General features: G+C 42.7%; 1 long non-coding RNA gene and 1 other non-coding gene across 2 annotated transcripts in view; one reads left to right on the forward strand and one right to left on the reverse strand.

Annotated features, from left to right (window-relative positions):
• LOC124970969 (uncharacterized) overlaps window positions 1-21,341 on the forward strand; it is a 184,729-nt gene that overhangs the window by 53,877 nt on the left and 109,511 nt on the right. The window contains exon 3 of the long non-coding RNA XR_007106240.1: window positions 18,338-18,452. This is a non-coding gene — a long non-coding RNA (uncharacterized LOC124970969). The remainder of the gene's footprint in view (window positions 1-18,337; window positions 18,453-21,341) is intronic.
• On the reverse strand, window positions 16,671-16,753 carry Trnae-uuc (transfer RNA glutamic acid (anticodon UUC)). Its single transcript has one exon. It is a non-coding gene; the product is annotated as a tRNA-Glu (tRNA).

The following is a 21,341-nucleotide window of genomic DNA, read 5'->3' on the forward strand; positions in this document are numbered from 1 at the left end:
GTATGTGGAAAAAAATTGCATGTAAATTGTATGTAAATTTAAATTTGTATGTAAAAATTTATGTAAATCTCATATGGAGTAACCTGGCATCCTGATACATTATGGTCAGAATTATCTTTCAAAATACAAATTGAATTTGGTCACTTCTCTGATGAGAATCTTTCAATGGCTTCCTTTGCTCTCAAACTAAACATAGCACAAACCTTAGTGTAGTCTACCCTTTTCTGTCATCTTGTACCTTCCTTTTTCTGATCTCTGTCCTAGACATACTATCCTCTTTTCATTTTCTTGATGTCAGTATTTTCTGCCACAGGACCTTTTATCATGCTGATCTCTATACATGGTCTGGTGAGTCTTCTCTCAACCCTCATCCATCTCTCCTATCTCCACTCAGGAAAGACTTCTTCATACCCATTGGTCCAGATCATCCCTTCCAACTAAATATTACAACCTTTTAACATCTCTTTTATTTGTCATTATAACTTTCATTTTTATATCTGTGTATGTGCTTCTGTGATTAATATTTTCTTTCCCCCCTTGGTGTGGGCTCCATGTGGGCAGGGTGTTGTCTGATTTCTGTTCTTTGTTGTTTTTTTCCAAAGCTTTTCGCATAATCTTTTCTCAGTGGACGGATGAATGAACAGATAGAGCAATACAACACAGAAGTGGGGGCTGGTGGTACCTTCAGGAGCTCGTTTGATAGTTAGTTCTAGTTTGGAAGCACAACCACATGTTCAGTGCATCTGAAGAATGACCTTTGTCCACGTGGGAAGGTCATCTGCCACTGTGTACCCAGAATTTTGAAAACTGCACACTCAGTAGCCAGAGGGTAAGAGGGCGCTTCTCTAGTCAGTCACATTGGTCTGTGAGTTGCTCTTTCAATCAGGGGTTCAACTTTGGATCTTCTTGAATTGCTACGAGAGGCCACAATATGAATTGTCGATAGGATGAGAATTATCTTACTATAAAATGCACCCTCTTTGCTTAACACTTCTTTACCATCATGTACATGATCTTTTTTAATCCTCATGTTAACTCTGTGATAGAACAGAGCTGGTATCATAAACAAAGAAGACAAGTGTCTCATGTTGGCTATTGACTTACCTGCATCATGCTCTAAATAAGCAATAGAGTTGTGACTTAAACATGGACCTTCAATCCAGGACCTATACCACAAATAATGAGCTGTTTCTTCTGAAGCATAATATTATTTGGAATATATTATTTGGAAAAAATGGTAAGCAAAATTTCATGTTAGCTCCCTGCCCCACAATGAAGATAAAGCAGACATCAGAATAGGCTGGAGGTAGTAATAGCACACAGCACAGTTTCAGAAGTTGAAGATGCTTTGCTGTCTGCTGAGAGAGTACATTTTACAGAGATATTTGAAGAACCTTGTTTTGTTCCTGGTTATAATTCTGTCATTTATCCTTCCCCTATAATTCTTAAACCCCCAGATCTCTTTTCTAATTATCTAAATTCTCTCTTTAGTAAACCAACCTCTACTAATTATGTTTCACAGATTTCTGCTGTAGAGTTTTATGTGTGTTTCCAATGCTTAAATCTATTTTGTGATAGCAGTGGGATTGGACATCATATTTCTGTTTTGGTCCAGTGTCCTGAAAATTGTTGGTAGTTACTGAATATCTTATTTTTGGGTCCTTTTTTTTTTCATACTTCAAGTCCCTGAGGAAAAAAACCTTAAGTCTTTTCTGATTATACAACTAATATGCATCATATGAAAAAGTATGAGGAATAATGCATAAATAATGTACCTTCCATATCCTAGTGATTTGTTGTAATTCCAGGAAAATAAAAATTATTTAAAGATATTATTTGAAATAGCTTTATAACATTCTATCATATGGATATATTTAACTATTTATGTAATTTTTCCACTATCATAAATGGTGTTGGATGAACAGCTTATCCAGATCTCTGACTAATTTTCTCAGGGTAATTGCTTAGAAGTTGAATTATCAGGTCTGTCCTACTCTAAGAGGGCCAAAACCATCCTGTCTTGGAGGTCGTCCATACAGATCCTATGCTGTCAGTCAAAAGTCAGAAGGTGGACTTGGGTGTGACTCTGAAAACTTTCCAGGACTCTCCACACCCAGTAACACTGGAGGCAGGAGAAGCACGCCATCCCTCTCCTCTCTGAGAAGACTATAATACAGTCATTTAATGGAATATTATTCAGCCATATAAGTAAATGAGCTGCCAAGCCATGAGAGTGTCCCTTCTGCCCTTTCCCATCCTCCTAATAAGTTCATGCCTGTTACTCTGACTGACGTGTCTGCAATCTTTGACTTGATTGCAAGAAGGGGGCCTTTGCACTGCCTCAGCTTCCGGGAAGGTCTCAGCCTGTAACAGCAGGATGGTCAATGGCACAGCTAGCTGGAAAGAGGCAGAGGACATCACGGCGCAGTCTGGTCCTGGTCCTGCAGCGTGTTGGGCACCATCTGTGCGGTGCCTTGCCTTCCTTGAGTCTGTTTGTCCTATGTCACTCATGAAGGACCAGTTTTCCATTTCCCCAATATTTTGCCTCTGGATGGATGACAGACTCATAAAGTTGTCAGCCCACATCTGACAGCACATTGGTTCAGGTTCAGGCAGTTCTGGAATATGAGGTTTGCTCTGCTGATACCAAGATTGGGGTCCTTGTAGAGCACATTTCTATAACCCAGTGACAATCCCAGAGCAGAACCTCACTAAATTTCTGTTGAATTTAAGAAATAATAGATTCAAACTTCTTCTCAACAATTTTGTACTCATTTTTCTTGACTCCTAGTCAAATAATTTCATGGGAATAAACTCCTTTATTTATTTTTAAAAATATCAGGTTCTTGGGTATCAATTTTTCAAAATTATCTAAAAGTGAAATATTTAGTTGGAAACACAAAAGTACCAAAGCATTAAAAATAAACAGTCAAAAATTTTTTTTAAATCATCATGAAAACCGAAAAATGGGTCATAGACCTACATGTAAAATTTCTAGGAGATAACATAGAAGAAAATTGAGGTAACCATGCATTTAGTGAAGACTTTTTTGATATAACACCAAAGGTATAGTCTATGAAAGAATAATTGATAAGTTAGACTACATTAAAATTAACTCTTTTACTCTGCTAATGACACTGTTAGGGGATTGACAACAAGAAATCACAGTATTTGCAAGATGCAGAATTGCAGAGACATCTCTTATAAAGGAATGTTATCCAGATGTATTAGGGACTCTGAAACTGCAGCAATAAGAAAAGGAACAATCCAAATAAAAATGAGCAGAAGATCTGAAGATAGAAGAACCAAGAAAATACACAGATGGCAAACAAAAATATAGTGTTGTATGTTACTAGGAAATTACACATTAGAACAATGTGATACCAATACACATCTACTGGAGTGGCAGAAATTCAGAACATGGACAGCATCAAATGCTGGTGAGGATGTAGAGTCACAGGAACTTCCACTTCTTGTTGGTAGAAACGCAAAGTATTATAATCACTTTGGACAACAATTCGGTAGTTTCTTACAAAATTTTATACCACCCAAAAACCTCACTCCTCAGTATTTACCTAAATGCATTGAAAACTGTGTCCACCCAAACCTGCCCACAGATGTTTCTAGCAGTTTTATCCATAATTTAAAAACTTAGAAGCAATCATGCTGTTCTTCAATTGGCAAATGGATCAATCAACTATAATACATTCGGGGAATGGAATATTATTCAGCCATATAGATAAATGAGCTGCCAAGCCATGAAAAGACATGATACACTTTAAATGTATATTATGATGTGAAAGAAGCCAATCCGACAAGGAGTATGCTACCAATGAACTACATCCCTAGCCCTTTTTACTTTTATTTTAAGACTAAGTTGCTGAGGCTGACCTTGAATTTGAGATCCTCCTGCCTCAGCCTCCCAAGTCTTTACAATCACAGGCATGTGCCACAATACCTGGATAAACACAGGGTATTTTTTAGAGCAGCAGAACTATTCTGTATTATATCACAATGGTGGATGTATGTCATTATACATTTGTCAAAATGGGAGGCCCAACACCAAGAGTGAACCCTTATGGAAACTATGGACTAGGTTTTAAGGATGTGTCTGTGTGGGCTCAACAATAGTTAGAGAGGGACTACTCTGGTGCAGGGTGTTGATGTGCTGTAGGCTTCATATGTGGGGGACATGGGATGTAGGAGAACTCCACATTCCATACTGTTCTGCAGTGAATCTAAAACTCCTCTAGAAAATAAATATATTTTAAAAAACTGCTCCTTTTCCCTGTTTGCCTAGGCCCACTCAGAAAAGAATCCACTTTGCTATTTCTCATTTCCCTTTTTAGTTTTGGTAGTTGTAAGATGTTTGTATCTCTAGTCCTTGATTTCTCAGCTTTGGGAAGTTTTACTGACACCTTTTAAAAGAAGAAAAAAAAAAGTGAGGAATTTAGCTCACATATATTATTCCCTTGCCAATTTTGGTTGGGTATATGGTTTTTGTACTAGTTTTCTTTTTATCCTTCAAAATGTATTTTTGATATCTTCATTTTAATGTATTGCATGCCTGGGGAGAGGGGTGTGTTTGTCTTTCCTCCTCAGTTCATCATTGCTATGGAAACCACCTCAGAGATGAGGAGGCAAGGCCGGCAGGGAGGTACATGCCGATTCAGGGCAACCCGAGTAAGAAGACAGGAGGAGATGGTACTCATACCCTAGCCACACCAATTCAGAACAACCTGAGATGCTTACCAATATGAAAGGTCAGCAGCCAGCACTTGTTGCGTCCTGCTCCAGCCTTGCGCTGTCAGAAGAAACAGGAGGCCATGAGGTTCTAACGCCATCCAGAGAAGGGTCCGGGGTACCCTGTGAGAACATGACACTACTAGGTTTGGGCTTTATGGTAGGTCTTTTAAATGCAACACAATATAATAAAGCTTTGTTCCTAATTGTAATTTTTACCACTTATAATTTCTGTAAAGTTGTACAACAATTAATTCGGTCATTTATTGATTGCTTATCCCTCAGAGTTTTCTTTCAGGCCCTCCTTTCCTGGCACATTCTCCCTAGGCGATCCCTTTAATATACTCATGATCCCCAAATCTGCACTTCCAATCTAGTCTAGTAATTACTGTCCTGAGCGGGTGCCTCAAATTTATGAAATTCAAATTCCTTCCAGAACTCATTAACCTTTAAAATTACAATGAATAAGACCACCATCAAGCAATTGGTCAGACAAGAAAAGGGGGCGTCAACCATGACTCCGCCCTTTCACTCATCCTCTCCCCTCCCCGCCACCCTGTGTGCAGTCAGTCATCAAGTTCTATGGAAGCTCTCTGCTACGTCTTTTATGGTTTCATTCACTTTTCTCTGTCTCTGCTGCTGTCGCCCTTACAGCTGGATTATGGCAACTGCTTTCTGTCTGGTTTCTGTGCCTCTAGTGTTCCTCTCTTCAAATTCACTCAATGAGCTGCAGTCAGAGTGATCCTTGGAAAATACAAATCTGATTAATGTTACTTTTGCTTAAATCTTTTATACACACATACACATTATGTGTGTGTGTCTGTATGGATATATGGACACGTGTGCATACCTATCTGTAAATATATACATACAATGCCTTTTAATGACATACCTATAGACCTAATTAACCTCATCTCTTGCTAGGAAAATTTATTTTCCTTGACCATGCCATGCTCTCGTTTGCTTCTGGAATGTCACAGAGGCTGTTTGTTTTGCCTGCAATATTCCTTCTACCCCTCTTTAACTGCAAACTCATTATTGTGTTTTGCAATTCAGTTCGACTTGAATCTTTCTTTCGCCCCATCTTTCTTTGATCACTAAAGTTTGGTTCAGGTACCACTCACAGGTCAATTTTTACTTCTTCCATCAGGGCATGTATCAGGCTATAGTAAATCTTATTTGCACAACTGACCCTACTGGACTGAATTTTATGTATGTGATATATACATAAATGTATATATACTGTATTGAAACACACATACACCAGCATTTGTGAACATGTTGTGAATGAATACATACATGAGTGAGCATGAGATTTGGAAAGACTCCACTCAGCTAGATGGGGATTGTTTGTGGGAAGAAACAAATAACAGCAACCACATGAAAGAAAACTTAATATCTGAATGTAAAGTTCCCAGTTGCTGCTAATACTTAGAGGCAAAAAGACATAATTCGTGTCCCCTTTGACTTTTGATAATTTGGTTTCTTTTTTCCGTGCTAATGTATTTCTATAAAATAGAAATATTTTATGATAAGATTCATCTCTGTATTCAATTCTTGACTTTCAAAGTGAGGAATGGTGTGCCAGAAAGGATACTTGACTTGTTCTAGAAACAGTCAGGACCAGATCCTGGCCTGTTGACTCTGGGTTGCTGGATATGAACCCGACTCGCATGGAATGCTTAGCATTGTGCATCCTGTGCAAGATGACCCAAGTTCCCAATAAGGGCACCTTTAGAAAAATGGTCAGATTCTTTCAGGAAGAGTTAGAGTTAGGGTTAGGGAGGCAGGCAAGAATGGAGGAAGGAAGGACTGTATAGAGGGAAATGAGGGGTGGGAGGGGTGGGGGAAGGGAAAAAATAACAGAATGAATCAAACACATTACCCTATGTAAATTTATGATTACACAAATGGTACGCCTTTACGCCATGTACAAACAGAGAAATAACATGTATCCCATTTGTTTACAATAAAAAAAATAAAAAAAATGAAAACGGCTTATGAAAAATAAGACAATTGCCTGCTATAGGTCAAAACTCCCTCCAACAAGTTTTATGTCTTTACACCTCATCATTCAGTGAAGTAGGGAGATTTGAAGTAGGTGGTTTTCAAAACACACCAAGTCACATTGATGTGATAAGCCAGAGTGACATTTCTCATGATGCCACCTGAAGATCTCAGAATGAACGCTGGTCACGCTTCCACAGAAGTTGTAGCATTTGCCTCCCAATCTACAAAGAGTGTGCTGCTGCCAAACACCCCTTTGTGCCTGGGATCTAAGGATGAGACTTCTAAGTCAAGACCATTTGTTTTGGATTCACTGTTGAAAACCTGGCTTAGGAGTGGGTACAGGTATTTGCCTTGCTTAAAACCACAGGCTTTTAACCACAGTTGCACCTATGAGGTATCTGAATTCAAAGTTAGAGACTTCTGGTGAAACCTGCAGATTTTTTAAAACCCCTCTTTAAAAGAGGGAGGAGAAGGAGAAAAATAACCCAATGACTTTGTGGGAATTTGCTCAGCAACCAAGTGCCTGGCCATTTTATTTTGAGTACAGGTCTAAGAATCTTATTGGAATCCCTTTCTTTCTTAATGCACAACAGCTCATGTGGTGAGAACGTGTTAAATATTGCACGTTTTTGGCCTCTGAGATCATCTATGCCCTGGAATTTCTTTATACTATCATATGACCTGGACATGTTTATTAAAATGACAAATAAACACATACCTAGCTACATTGTTTTTGACTTCTTTTCTTTTGGTTGCAAGCAAGCATAAATTCTTCTTCATAGTACCCTGATTTCCTTTGAGAGACTGCCCTTAACTAGTTTGTGTAACATTTCTGGGAGTGTAAGTTTTCAGTGCCTCTCTTCTTCCATGGAACTGGAAGAACACAGAGCCTTTTTACCCTCTGTTCCCAGGTGACTGACATGTGACCAACTCTGGCAATCAGATTCACTTTCTCAGGACTTTGAATCTTGAGCAAGTGATTTAAGGACATAATGATACTTGGATGTCATTCATCCAGTGGCCTCTTGGTCTCAATGCCTTGGAACCAATGTGCTTGCTCTGTGTCCCACTTCTGGACCTCTGGAGTTCCAAGGGGTGCTTCGTGGTATTTAGCCGACTCCTCCAAGCTTCCATTGGTTCTGTGAGATTCACTCCCCACAAAATGTTTGTTTCTGACTAAGTTAATGATCAGTGCTGTTGCTTACAACCAGGCGTTTTGATGTCTCACTTTAGTAGCCTAAAATGGACTCCATTTACATCTACTACTGAAGCTCCAGGAGGAATATCTGTGAGACACTCACTAGTCACTAGTACCAATCACTAAACCGGTTCTAATGTCCTATACCCTTTGCCTCTTGACAGATTAAGAAATGCATATCTTTCCTAGAATTAATAAAATATGCAATGAATTCCTCTGTAATGAGGTCATGCCAAGAGGTGATATATTCTTTATGACTGTGGCATAAATGTGGAATTATTTTTATATCCTATATTCCCATGTAGCTTACATATTTACCTCCCTTTGCCAGGATTGTCCCTTGTTTGGAGAATAGCATGATATTCAGATAAATGTAGTGATTTTCCAACAGGAAGGGTTGTATGTTATCAAGGTATGGTGATTTCTTAGGAGAAGGCTGTTGTCCCCAATGCTGACTGCTCAAGAGGATGTCCCTTTTTTTGCAGGTGTAAGCAGGAAAGGGCATATCCCTGGGCAGTCAGGATGGCAAACACCTGTAACCTACTTCTCTGTATCATCTTCATGTTTTGTTTTTTACAGATTAAATCATTACCTGGTTTGGGTACCAGCAAGGGTCAGGGTTAGAAGCTGAAATAAAAGAGCATGCTTTCTATTTGAAGGAAGGTATTATTTGAGAAAAGTTCACCTATTATCTTGCACAGGTAGTGGTAGTCTTTCTCTGGTCATGGCATTTGAAAGCAAAAAGGGACCTGAAAAATCATCGGTGTGTCCTTATCTCATTTCATCAACAAGAACACTGACGTCTATAAAGGTTATGTGAGCTGGCTGAGCTCACATGTTACATCATACAAATATGATACAAATATGATGTAACATGGTTGGTTACATCACACTCCTCTTCCTTAATTTCTTGTAAGAAACTTATTCTACCTCTCACAATTAGGTGGTGCCTAGTTGTGAACAGTTCAGGCCTCTAGAGCTCCAGGCTAGAAGGATTTGCTTCTGTTCTCCTGCCTGGCGCTTTGTTTGGGAATTTTTAAAATATGGCTTGCTTTCTCCAGAAATGGATAATTAAAAAAAATAACATTCTTATACCTTATAGAATTTCTTTTTGTGGATATGGGGTTATTAAACTCTATGATTCAAATGTGCCCTGCATTGCATCACAGACATTTCCCCAGAGTTGTAGTTATTTAACTTTTAGGAATAATATAAAATATGTATCTAGTTTGTCCCTTGTTTCTGGTATATAAGTCCTAAAACCCTTGGAATCTCCAAGTGATAAGAGTGTCTTTTGTGTACTAATGGGACATCTGGTGTCTGGCAACCCCTAAATAGCTTCAGCATCAGGCTAGTCACCAGAAAGACCAAGGCCTGATTAGAGGATTGGAACTTTCAGCCTCCCCCCTCTAACCTCTGGGGAGGGGAGAGGGGCTGGAGATTGAGATAATCACTGGCAACCAAATGATTTAATCTGTCTTACCCAGCAATGAAACCTCTATAAAAACTCCTACATGGTGGTGTTCAGAGAGCTTCTGGGTTAGGCGACTCTTTGAGGTGCGGGGAGGTTGGAGCAGCTGCTGAGGGCATGGGAGGTGCCACGCACCCTACCCCCCTTTCTTATCCTCTGCATCTCTCTTATCTGTTCCTGAGTTGTATCCTTTATAAATAACTAGTAAATGTAAGTAAAGTGTTTCTCTGGGTTCCTTGAGCCATTTTACCAAAAATTACTGAAATGGAAACATGGGTCCTGAGGAAACTTCCCCTTTGCAGTTGTTCTAGTTTGAATCTGGCGTGTCCTACAAAGGCCTTTGGGTTCAAGGGGTAGTTTCCAGGTGGTACTGTTGGGAGGAGGTGTAAACTTGAAGATGGGGGGCCAAGTGGAAGGGGATTGTGAGACTCTGCTGTCTTCCCTATCTCTTTTGTACCTAGCCATGAGATACATGAGCTTTCTCCTCCGTGTGATCCCTCCATGATGTGCTACCACAGGCCCAAAGCAATGGACCCAACAGGTCATGGAAACCTCCAAAACCAACCTTTCTTTTTTGTAAGTTTTGTAAGGTTTTGCAAGGTTCTGCTCTTAGGTATTTAGTTTCAGTAATGGAAAGCTCACCGATACAGTTGTCAAGTCAAGGGAAGGTGAGGGTATCCTAGGTACCAGTAGTTGGGATTGGGATCTGAAGTGAGGGCAACCCAGTGGGACTGAACCCTCAGCCATGTGGAGTCTGACGCTAACTCTGGTTAGTTGGTGTCAGAATTGGATTAAATTGCAGGACATTCAATCCTGGGGAGTTGGAAGATCGGTTGGTGTGAGGAAAAACCCAACACATTTGGTGTTAGAAGTGTTAAAAATAGAAATAAGAGGAAAGATAGACAGACAGACAGACAGAAAAGAGCCTATGCCAAATTCTTGTAAAATGGTTTCTTTTAATATAATTAATTATCTTTAATTTATCTATTTGAAAAGTCTGATATTTTAGACATCACATTATACATAATAGTATATGTATATATTTCAGATTATACATAATAATTTGGCTCAAATAGTTGAAATTTATTAAATGTTTATTACGTGTCAGGCACCGTGCCATATGCTAAATGCTGGGCATGAATCATTTCTCATCTTACTCATAGCAGCACCATAAGGAAGGTAATTTCATAGATGAGAGAACCAGGGCTTGGAAAGGTTAAGTAGTTTGCCTTAAATTACCCAGTTAGTCCGGAGCGGAGCCAAACTCTAAGGAGAAACAACACGATTAAGATAAGTTGCAGGGATTTCTCTTCTTGGCTTTTGGCGCTGTGGGTATTGACGGAAAGGTGGATTGCCAAAGGATTTCAGAGAAATGGAATTCACGCAGCCAGATGCTAGCATCTTAGGGCCAGGTGGGCAGTCGAGCCCTGTGACCAGTGGGGAGACTGCAGGAAGAACTGGCTTCTCGCGAACCCTCGGTTTTAACGAGCCAGTGAGAAATCGGCAGCGCCGTTGTGTGTGTTTGCAATGGCCTCGCATCCCTTGTTTTCTTTCTCTGGAGTTTACCTCACTGGAGGACAGTGGTTGTCTTGACCTAAATTGCTCTGCAGACCAGTCGGCAGTTTCCTGATGATGAAGGTCACGTGGCACCATGGTTACGGGCCCACAGTCTGGCATTCAGTTTCAATTCTCACTTACTGCCTTAACTGTTGGCGATCCTTCGACACCATTCACCTTTCTGAGCCTCAGTTCTATGAAATTTAGAAAGAAAGAGCAACCTCACATGCCTGGGCTCTTCTCGGTGCTTGACAACCATCTAGTGATGGATGCCGAGGCATCTGTGGTCACTGCCGCTGCCACTGTCCTTTACTAACTAAAGTAGTCCCTTTAAAAGAATGCGGTGTCAGGGTTCCTAGAGTTTGCAGTGTGGTTTGTAGGATTCGGGACCTTGGAATGCTGGAGCAAGGAATAGCGCATGTCCTTCCTCAGAGGAGCAGCTGTTTGAATTCCTCCGTGACTACTTTCCACCCTCAGTGCCCTTCCATCTGAGTTCGTGGAGCAGGAAGCAGAGCTGCGTAAAGGGAAGAGCAGATCTGAGAACAGGGCCTCCGCTGGTAGTTAGAGATGGTGCTAATTGGCCCCATGGGGTCTACTTTCCACGACTTAGTTATGGAAACAGCAGTGTTACCCTGAGTATTCTGTCCCCTGCCATCTGCTGCCAGAGGGTGTCTGCTTTCCTCTAGTCTAGGAGAGGGCAGTTTGGGCCCAGAGTCAGTCAGGTGGATGCAGTAGGAAATCCATAACAAGCAGAGGGTGAAGCAGATGGCATGGAGGGGCATGGTGTGTGGACAGCTCTGTTCCGAGTTAGCGTAGGGGCTGAGGAAAACTTTGACTTGAGGAAAGTTAGTTTAAGTCATAAGATCAACTGTAGATTTGGTGACGAGTTCTGCTTCCTCAGATGTTGAAGTATAACACCCGAGAGCACGCCAAGACAAGCGTATGAGGCAGGTTTTATCTAAAGGTGGTGACACAGACTTCTCCTGGGGGGGACGAGGGGGCCGTGACTGCTGTTCTGGGATCCCAAGAAGTGAGCGTGCCCTGCCCTTTTATAGGCTAAAGTCCCCTTTGTTCTCCTGCTGTCTCCCCGCTTCTCTCTTTCCTTCCTGACCAGGCCCAGGAGATGCTGGTGGGAGGGCCAGAAGGTGGGAGGCAGATGGGCAGGGGAAGGGCCAAATGGAGTGACCCAGGCAGGTAAAGGCCCGGGGGACATTCATTAGCAATTCCCTGTCTGCGGCCTTTGGGGAGGGGTGGCATGGGCAGGTAACCTGGTGATCAAAGGGCTCTGGAGACAGGGACATTCCAGTCTCTCAGGGGCGCCTCCAACCTCCAGGATCCAAACTGGCCTCTGTTTCCTGGGTTCGACCTGATCACCTATAATTTTGGCTTCAGATGGACCTTTATGGTCCATTTATTTAAGGTGAGTTACAAAGGCGTTTACACAGCCTGCAGGCTCTGACTACTTCTCCTGCCTCCTCTCCCAGCACACCAGCCTCTGCTTCCAGTTCCTGCCGGAAGTGCTTTTCCCACCCTAGGTCCTTGGCATCTCTTGTTTTCTGTGTTGGAACTGTAATTCTGACTCTCCTCGTGGCTACGCCTACTCATTCTTTTGGCCTCAATCTAATCATTACTTTTCCAGAAAAGTATCACTCTCAAATATAAATGAGGTTCCTATGCTCATCCTGGTTATCTTCAATAAAATAATGAAAATGAGGTAGAATAAGGAATTAATTGGTCTTTCAACTAGGGAGGCCAGGAAAGCAGCTGCCCTCAGGCATGACTGGATCCAGGAATTCCAAACAAGGCCTCCTGCATTCTGGCTCTGCTCTTTTCCTCCCACCTCTTACCTCTGTCACTCCTGGTTCCCATTTTTTCCACCTGAGGACTGATTTCCATCATGAGACAGGGCGAAAGGGAGGCCTGACTGGAGACCATTTCATGTCTTTCTTTCCTGTCTTGGTTCAACCTGGGCGAGGCGAGGGTGTGGAGCCCTACCTTTGAGGTTATTCTTCCAAAGAAATGTGGAGAACAGGAGGTAGAAGTTGGGGGCAAGGAATAAGGAGGAATGTGTACTGGATCAACAAAGCCAAGAGCCTGTACTGTAGCCTCCCCTGTGGTTTTTCTCTTAAAGAATCCAGTTCCTTTTCTTTCTAGCACTTGACCAATTTGAAATTTGTGTTTTTATTTGGTAAATATCTGCTGTGTACTCCTCCAGGTTGAAAATCAGTTCTGCATTGTCATGGCTGTTTTCCCAGTGTCTGTGGGTGGAGCTTAGTAGGAGCTTGGTATTATGTGTACAACGAATGAATGAACTAGTCAAGGAATGAAAATGTGGGAGAAGAAGGTGATGTGACTAGATCCTCACATACAAAGAAGCTTTAGAGTGCTTCCTGGAGAAGCTGACCATTTCAATGATCGTAGACCCACGAACTGAAAGCAAGAACTTGGCAGTGGTTGTTAAGTGTGGTGCCTATACCAGCAGCATTAACCTCACGGGGGAACTTGCTGGAATTGCAAGTCCTCAACTCCAAGCCTTCATCTCCTGCATCAGAAACTCAGGGAATAGGACCCAGAAATCTGTTTCCCCTACGGGGTGATTTTGATACATGATAATGCTGGAGAACCACTGGAGTATGTGACGAGCTGGCAGATTTGGCTCCATGGAAATGTAACAGGCCAGGCGACATGGGCAGTGACTAAACAGACTCCATTTTGCTCTGAGACTCCATGTTACGTAGGAAATGCTTCCCCTGGGAACGCCCTGCCTCTGTACCCGTCAACAGTTGCTTAGCATGATATGGTTGGCAATACAAAATGATGAAATGGCAATTCTTGTATAATGAAAAATTGTTCTCTTTTTGATTCCTATTTTCCTAAACACTTTACCATGTCAACAGTGATGTCAACAGTAATTGTCTAGATGTTAGTAGCCATTCTTTAATTTGTACCTAAGTAAAGGTCATTTTGACCCGCTTCCCCCTCTGCTAATGATTTTAGATCTCATGATGTTAGTTTGGATTGATGTACTGACTTATGGTATAAAAATCCCTGCAACCCTATGGTCAGGGCTATTCCACAATAGCAGTTTTTGGGGCATTGTGTGAGACAGTCAGCCCACTGGCTAATAAAGGCTCTCAAATTTGGACTTCTCAGTGGTGATTGGTCTGTTCTTAAGTTGCGCCGCATAACAGAGTACAGATAGGAAAACGTGAGATGGTTACTCATTTGCAGCTTATGAAAATTACTGGTAGGAGATTCTTCCCTGGTCTTCTGAAACTCCTTTTTGAGCTGAAGCACAATGGTTCAGAGCTTCAGCTTTCTCCAGGAGCTGGGGACTGAGTCCAGGGCCTTGTGCATGCTAGGTAAACATTCTATTACCAAGCTACATCCCTATCCTTTATAAAATTGTATTTTACCATTGGGTCTCTTTAAGTTGCCCAGGCTGGCCTTGAACTTGTGATCCTCTTTCCTCAGCCTCAAGAGTAACTAGGATTATAGGTATGCACCACCATGCTTGGTGGTTAAGAGCTCTTGAACTAGGTTGTCTGGTTTATAATTGTGTCCTTTCTGCTTATTGAGTAACTTTATGCTTATTGAGTTGTATAAAGTTTATAAGTTGACTGAGATAATCAGCTTATAAAGAGAAAAGGTTTATTTTGAATCTTTTTTATGGGGGGTTGGGTACCGGGGATTGAACCTAGGGGCACTCAAACCCTGAGCCACATCCCCAATCCTAGTTCATATTTTATTTAGAGACAAAGTTGCTTAGCACCTTGCTTTTGCTGAGGCTGGCTTTGAACTCTCTATCCTCCTACCTTAGCCTCCAGAACCACTGGGATTATAGGCATGCGCCACTGTGCCTGGCAGGAAAGGTTTATTTTGGCTCACAATTTGGAGGTTTTAGTTCATGGCTGATTGGACTCCTTGCTTCTGAGGCCGTGATGGGAGCACATCACAGTGCAACTCACCTCATGTAGGTTAGGAAGAAAGAGAGACAGGAAGGGTTGGGGTCCTGAGATTCCCTTCAAAGGAATGCTTCCCAGTAATGTAGTTCCCTTCCACTAGACCTCCTAAATGTTCTATCACCTCTGAGTAGCACCACAGGCTGAGGACTCAGCCTTCAAGACATAGGTCTTGGGGGACATTCAAGATCCAAACTAGCAGCTTCTGATTTGTGATGTACAAAATAACTCTAGCAGGTAGTGCCTAACTCATGGAAATACTCTGAAGATTAAAAATGATGATGATGATGATGATGATGCATAACATTTATTAAGCTCTCACTAGATGTCTAAATACTGTGCCAGGCTTTCCCCCAGTGTTACTTACCTAACACATGCAAAGTGTTTAGCACAGTGCCTGCTGCCCAGCTAACCTAACACATGCAAAGTGTTTAGCACAGTGAGTGCTGCCCAGCTAACACGCATTGAATGTCTACTATTGCTGCTTACAGTGGAGAGTGAAACATCCTGTTTATTTGGAGTGAGTCAAGAGCTTCCCTAGCTGAGGGGACCATGAGGCTGACCAGACCTGTGTTTGACCGGGAAGAGTGTTCTGTGTCCTGCCTCCTCTCTGTGCCTGCTCCCCGGTTCCTGCCCTCTGATGGGCTGTCCATCCTACATGTTCCTGCCTTCCTGGCTGCCCTTCATGCATAGCTGTACAGTAAGCCCCGAGCACTGTAAGCCTAGGGATGTCTGACAAGGGCTTTCTGACCATTTTGATTAACTTTTTTAAGGTGAGATTAGTTGTAGGTGTTCTCCGTTTAGGCTTTTACTGAGTTTTGCATTTTTGAGTATTTTGCACTTCAGGGATTTTTCTTCAATGTAAAGAGCCTACTGAAAGCTTTATAACCTCAGGTGACCTTTTCCATTCACTGCTTATGATCAAGGTCACTCATATGTGGATCTGACAAACCCACAGACTTTGGCCACTTGAGCTCTGGTCACAAAGGACTTGGATGAATGAATAGCCAGAGCTCTTTTCCAGTATCTTTATTCTGCTGGACTCTTACACTGCAGGACCAGGCAGCTGTTCTGCCTGGTCAGGTGGGAGACCAGGAGCTGGATGTTACTGTACGTGGCCACTGTGTTTCCTGGTGTGAGCGCTCACTGGGTGTTATGTGTGCGAAGCCCAGAGACCCTATTCCTGGGGAATGTTAAGAGAGTAATAGATGCCACAGTGGACTTCACTTGCTTGAAACAGCCTGGGGCCGGGGATATCACAGCACAGGAGGAAGTGCATATTAACTTGAAGCAGACTGAACACCTGAGGCCTGAAGAGTTAGCCTGACATTGGGTTGCTGCGACAAGGGTCCCTGGGGTTTCCCCGCTCAGTTCCAGCAGCTGCTTGTCTGAAGTTAGCCATCATCAGAGATCAGATGAGCTGAGGGTAGAGACTCTTCGTCCAGAGGTGAGTCCCCAGGGCCTCTCCTTCCTTTCTCCTAACGAGCCCTGGTCTTTCCACTGTGATTAACTTGGCACGTGGCTCCTTCTTGTACACAGCTAAGCTTTGCCACTGTGGACTAAGGAGTTTTTGTCACAACCCTTGATTGTATGTGACAAAGCCAATTTGAACAAGTTTAAGAAAAAATAGAATTGATTGGCTCAGGTAACTGGGATGGATGATGGTGCAGACCATGGAATTAAAGAAAGAACTGCAGGACACATTTTTTTTTTTTTTTTTATTTTTTTATTGCGGCGCTGGGAATTGAACCCAGGGCCTTGTGCATGAAAGGCAAGCACTCTACCAACTGAGCTATATCCCCAGCCCCTGCAGGACACATTTTACGATGGTTTTCTCTTCCATTCCTGTTACTCTGCTTTCATTCTGCTCTCGTCTCAGGTTTCATATCTGGTCTAATGTTAAGAACCTTGCTTCTTTTTCCTAAGGTCCACTTTTCGTCCTGGAGGAGGATCTGATTGACCTTCCTTGGTCTTGGATCCACTGCCACCCTCGTCCTAAGCCCATAGGAGTGGGTGGGCTGGCGTCCAGCCTGGCTGTACTAGTTATCCGTGGCAGGAGCCCATTTTGACAAGTGGCGTTCTTGTCGTTCTGGTTGTGAAACAGTTTGAGTAGCATCCCTGAAAATGTGCTATTCCGATGGACCCAATCTGGGTCATCTGTCTCTTCTGTGAGCCCAGAGCTGGGGCGGTGGGACACATGTCATTGCTGTGTAGATGGGGGAAATGTGCTAGGGAGCCCAAAATTACTGCTTTGAAATACACCTTGAACATTCTGTGGTTGAATTTAACATAAACCGGTCTCTGGCCACACAGTTTGCAACTAAGCATCCCAGATAGGCCGGCCGTTGCCTGTTGTAAGGGTGAGCTGTTCTTTTCCTCCCCTTTCCTAAGTAATGCCAAACATACTGCTTTGTTCTAGGATAGAAAAGATTATCTTCACCAATCTGGTGGCATGAGGCCCCTCTGACTCTGCCCAGGGCCATCACCACCAACCTTGCTCCTGAGATGGCAGGTGGCCCCTGCAGTCTCCTTTCCACTGAGCTCTTCCATCCTCACCCACCCAGAGTCCCCCATGGCCTCCTATTGTTGGTTCCTTTTTCTACCTTGATTCTTCCTTTCCCCTCCCGTTCTTTCTTATCCTTACTCCTGTCCTAATGGACTGCTCATGGCAGAAGATCCGGCTGGAGGGATTATGATGCTTATTTAACAGACAAAGAGATGGGGGCTGAGGGTCCAAGGTGACTTGTTCTGGGTCACCCAGCTGGTTGTTGGCAGATGGCCAACTTTCAGTCAGCACCTCTTGATCCTGAAGCTTGGGTTCTCTCCTCTTGCCTGTTTTCTCTCCCTGAATGTGCTTTTACATGTAGACAACATTGCCACTCTCCCAATATTTCGTCACAACTGGGAGAGAGGAATATATGTGTGATGGTGATTGAAGAATAAATTTAGAGATGTGAACCATGAGTTGATTCTAGAAGAAAATTCAGGCCTTTGATGGGGCAAAAGAAGAGAGGAGTCCATTCCAAGGGACCAAGAGCGACCTGAGTTAAGTAGCTGAATGAGAAGTGACTTGTCTTCTGTCCTGTGTCACAAAAGCAGCCTGGAGAAGTGGTAGCAGAAACCAGCCTCAAGGAGAGAAATGATGCAAAAACGAGTCAGCAAAGTGAGCAGCTGCTATGCTCCCAGGACTGTCCTGCGTGTCTTAACTCTTATGGTGACCGCATGAGTTCCATTCTCTACTGCCGAGGAAACAGGGCACAGGGGGTTAATTGACTTTCCAGAGTCACTCAGTAAGACTTTTTTTTTTTTTTTTTTTTTTTTTTTGGTAAGAAATAAAGTTTACATTGAAACTTGAACCTGTCTGACCCCAAAATCCATTCTCTGTCTTCACCACAGGCTTTGCCCTGGAGGGTATTGCATGAACCTGGTAAGGTCAAACAGTCGGTCCCAGGAATCTGCCCAGAAAAAGCAAAAGTCTCTCTGTCTGAACAGATATTTTTATTTTAAAAAGGTATGTCTTTATTAGGTTTGAACATTAATCATCAGTTCATAAATATTGTGCGGTTTCCTTTTAAACATGCAAACCATACAGACAGACTCAGAGCCAAATGTGGAAGTTTCGCTGTATCATCCCTGTCCCATCATTCTGAGCAGATGATTGTGCATGTCATCTATCTCTCAGACTGTGGCAGAGGGGGAAGGGACTCTGTCACCAACTTCCTGTGGGCACGTTGCTTATTATCTCTGCACCCGGTGTCTGCACGGGGAAGCTGGAGTTCTTGCCTCCCTCCCAGGCTCAATATTCTCCGAATCTCTCCTTCTGTGCCCTGTGGCAGTGACTCAGGAATCCTGTGGGTAATAAATTATGTTCTGTAATAATGAGCTCTCTCCTTCTGTTCCATCTGCTGGGTCTACTTTTCATAGCAAACCTTGATGGGCTGAGGATGAAAAACTATTTAGAAATGAGCTCCGACCCCTCCAAGGTGCCAACATTCGATCCGGGAGAGAGTCGGAACAAAGCGTGAAGGCCGCTGGGGCCAGCTCTGCTGCCTGCATAACTTACAGCCCAGCCCTAAACCTGGGCAGCAGCAAGTCACTGTAGCATTTGAGAGTAATCAATGAAGCTACCTGTGTTTGCTGAACATGATCAAATGCTGGCGTGGGTGAAAGACATCAAACACCTAAGGCTTCCCTCTCAGAGCTCATGAGAAAAATAATGATGAGCAGCATCTCATACTTGGTGTTGATAGAAAATTCAAAAAGTTTTCTGGGCGTGTAGTCGATGGTGATGATCAGGGAAGGCTTCTCAGAGGTGGTGCAATGCCATGAAATAAAAATGTACAGGCTCAGTGTGGAAATCTTGGGTAATTAAAAAAAAAAGAATGAAATTAAAAATTGCCTATTACTCCATCAAAGGTAATTGCTATTAGTATTTTGGTACATGCCCTTTCAGTTTCTTATTTACATCACATAATCAAAATGAAATCTTATTATACATGCGGTTTTGCAATGTTAGATTTTTAGCAATATATGACATTTTCCTGTGTCAATAAATCTTCAAAATCATACAGTTTTTATGATGAAAATTGCTTTTTTTCTCATTATGAAAGTGTTAAACTTGCAAAAAAAAAATCAGAGGATTTACAAAACATTACAAAGAAGGAAAGAAATCCATAATTCTATCCCCTAGCAATTATTACCATTTTCATTTGAGTGTGTATAACTCTGACTTTTCCCCAGGTGGATGTGTGTAAAACATACATGTGTAATATATTACATGTTATACTCATAGACATCTGATTCATATCTCACGCCCAGCTGGGGAATGTAGCTCAATGTCGGAGGGGGTGCTCAGCATGCACAAGGCCCTGGGTTCAGTCTTATCCACAGATGTTGAAGCATCCTGAGGACAGAGGTTGTGTCCTAGCTTCCAGGACAGCATGTAGTATGCATTCACTTGGTAACCATTTATGGAAGGAGTGAATGGCAGGTCCATGCTCTCATGGATCTTGATCAGGACACAGTAGGAGTGCCGTCTAACTGCTGGGAGATGAGACCGGACGTTGAGACCTATGGATGCAGGCCTATGAAGGTTTTATTTTGCTGCATTGAAAACAAAAAATCTAAAGCAAGCAAGCAAAACAAAGCCCCCCAAGCTGTTTGCTTCTTTTTACTTCATGAAAGGTTGCATTTCGGGCCACATTTGACTGTTAGAATTTACGGCAACTGAAACCACCTCTTCTGTCACTGTCCCCTGTCTATAGCCGGCTGGCTGTCTTGTTCCTCTGAGTGGTGCTGGGTGCGTCTTTGGCATCAGTGTGTGTTTCTTGATGAGTGTGAAGACAAGAGGAGGAAGGTGATGGGAAATTACCTACTGAGAGGCCCTGGGTGAAGAGAAGGCGTTGACACTCCCCCGATGTGACCAGGTGCCAAAATGATTTCATTAACATTTCCCTGCATTATCTAGTTTCACTAGACCTGATTAAAGAATTTGTAGTGAAAAATGTGTCCAGGCAGACAGTTAAGTAGCTCAACCCACTTCGTTGTAGCGTTGCTGCCATAGTCTAAGACTCCAGTGCACACCCTGCCAGGCGCTGTAAGGGTTGTGAATGCAGATGAACCAGAGTAATTCGGATCTGGAGATTTTAAACTTGCATGTTGCTGTAAGGTATCTGCAGAAGTCAGGTTGGAAATGTGGACTATTTGGATTGGTTGACCTTGGATATCAGCTAGTCCAGTCTTCTCATTTTACAGATGACACCATTGAGCTCCAGCAGGGACAGCTGCCACTCAAGATCCTACAGCAAGGCAGTGGTAAAACTGGAACGAGAGCTCAGGTGTTCCGAGTTCCAGGTTGATGTGATTTCCAAGCATCTGCTGTGAGAAAGATAAAAATCAAAAGCATCCCCTTACGACACGTGACCATCATTGCAATGTGAGATGTATGCGAGAGAGGAGGAGGAGGAGGAAGGGCAGGAGGAGGAGAGAGGACAGGAATGGAGGTCAGGGAAGCAAATGAAAAGGAAACCTTCCTAGGTTCTTGTTCTGTGGTTTCGGTTTCTAGGGAATAAAATGAGAGTCACACAGTGATTTAGAAAGTGAAGCTCCCTTGAACTTCTTTGGCACACATGGAAAACATGCAAGGTTATAGTTTTGGAACTGAACTCCAAATGCTTTTGGACATCAGTTGGCAGCTTACTACCTTTTCTTCTAATCTAAATGAATTTAGCAAAGGAACTCAGTCCGAGTCACAGGAGACTAATTAAGCAGTCCTGCTTGAACTGCGGCTAAATCCCCTTGTATGCAGCTTAGCACACGCAGGAGCTGAGCTGTGTCGCTGGTGAAATATGCTTGCAGAATTAACTTGGCTTCTTAGTGATGGCGAGGTGGGATGAAAGGA

Source organism: Sciurus carolinensis, chromosome 19, assembly GCF_902686445.1.
Source record: "Sciurus carolinensis chromosome 19, mSciCar1.2, whole genome shotgun sequence".
NCBI lineage: Eukaryota > Metazoa > Chordata > Mammalia > Rodentia > Sciuridae > Sciurus > Sciurus carolinensis.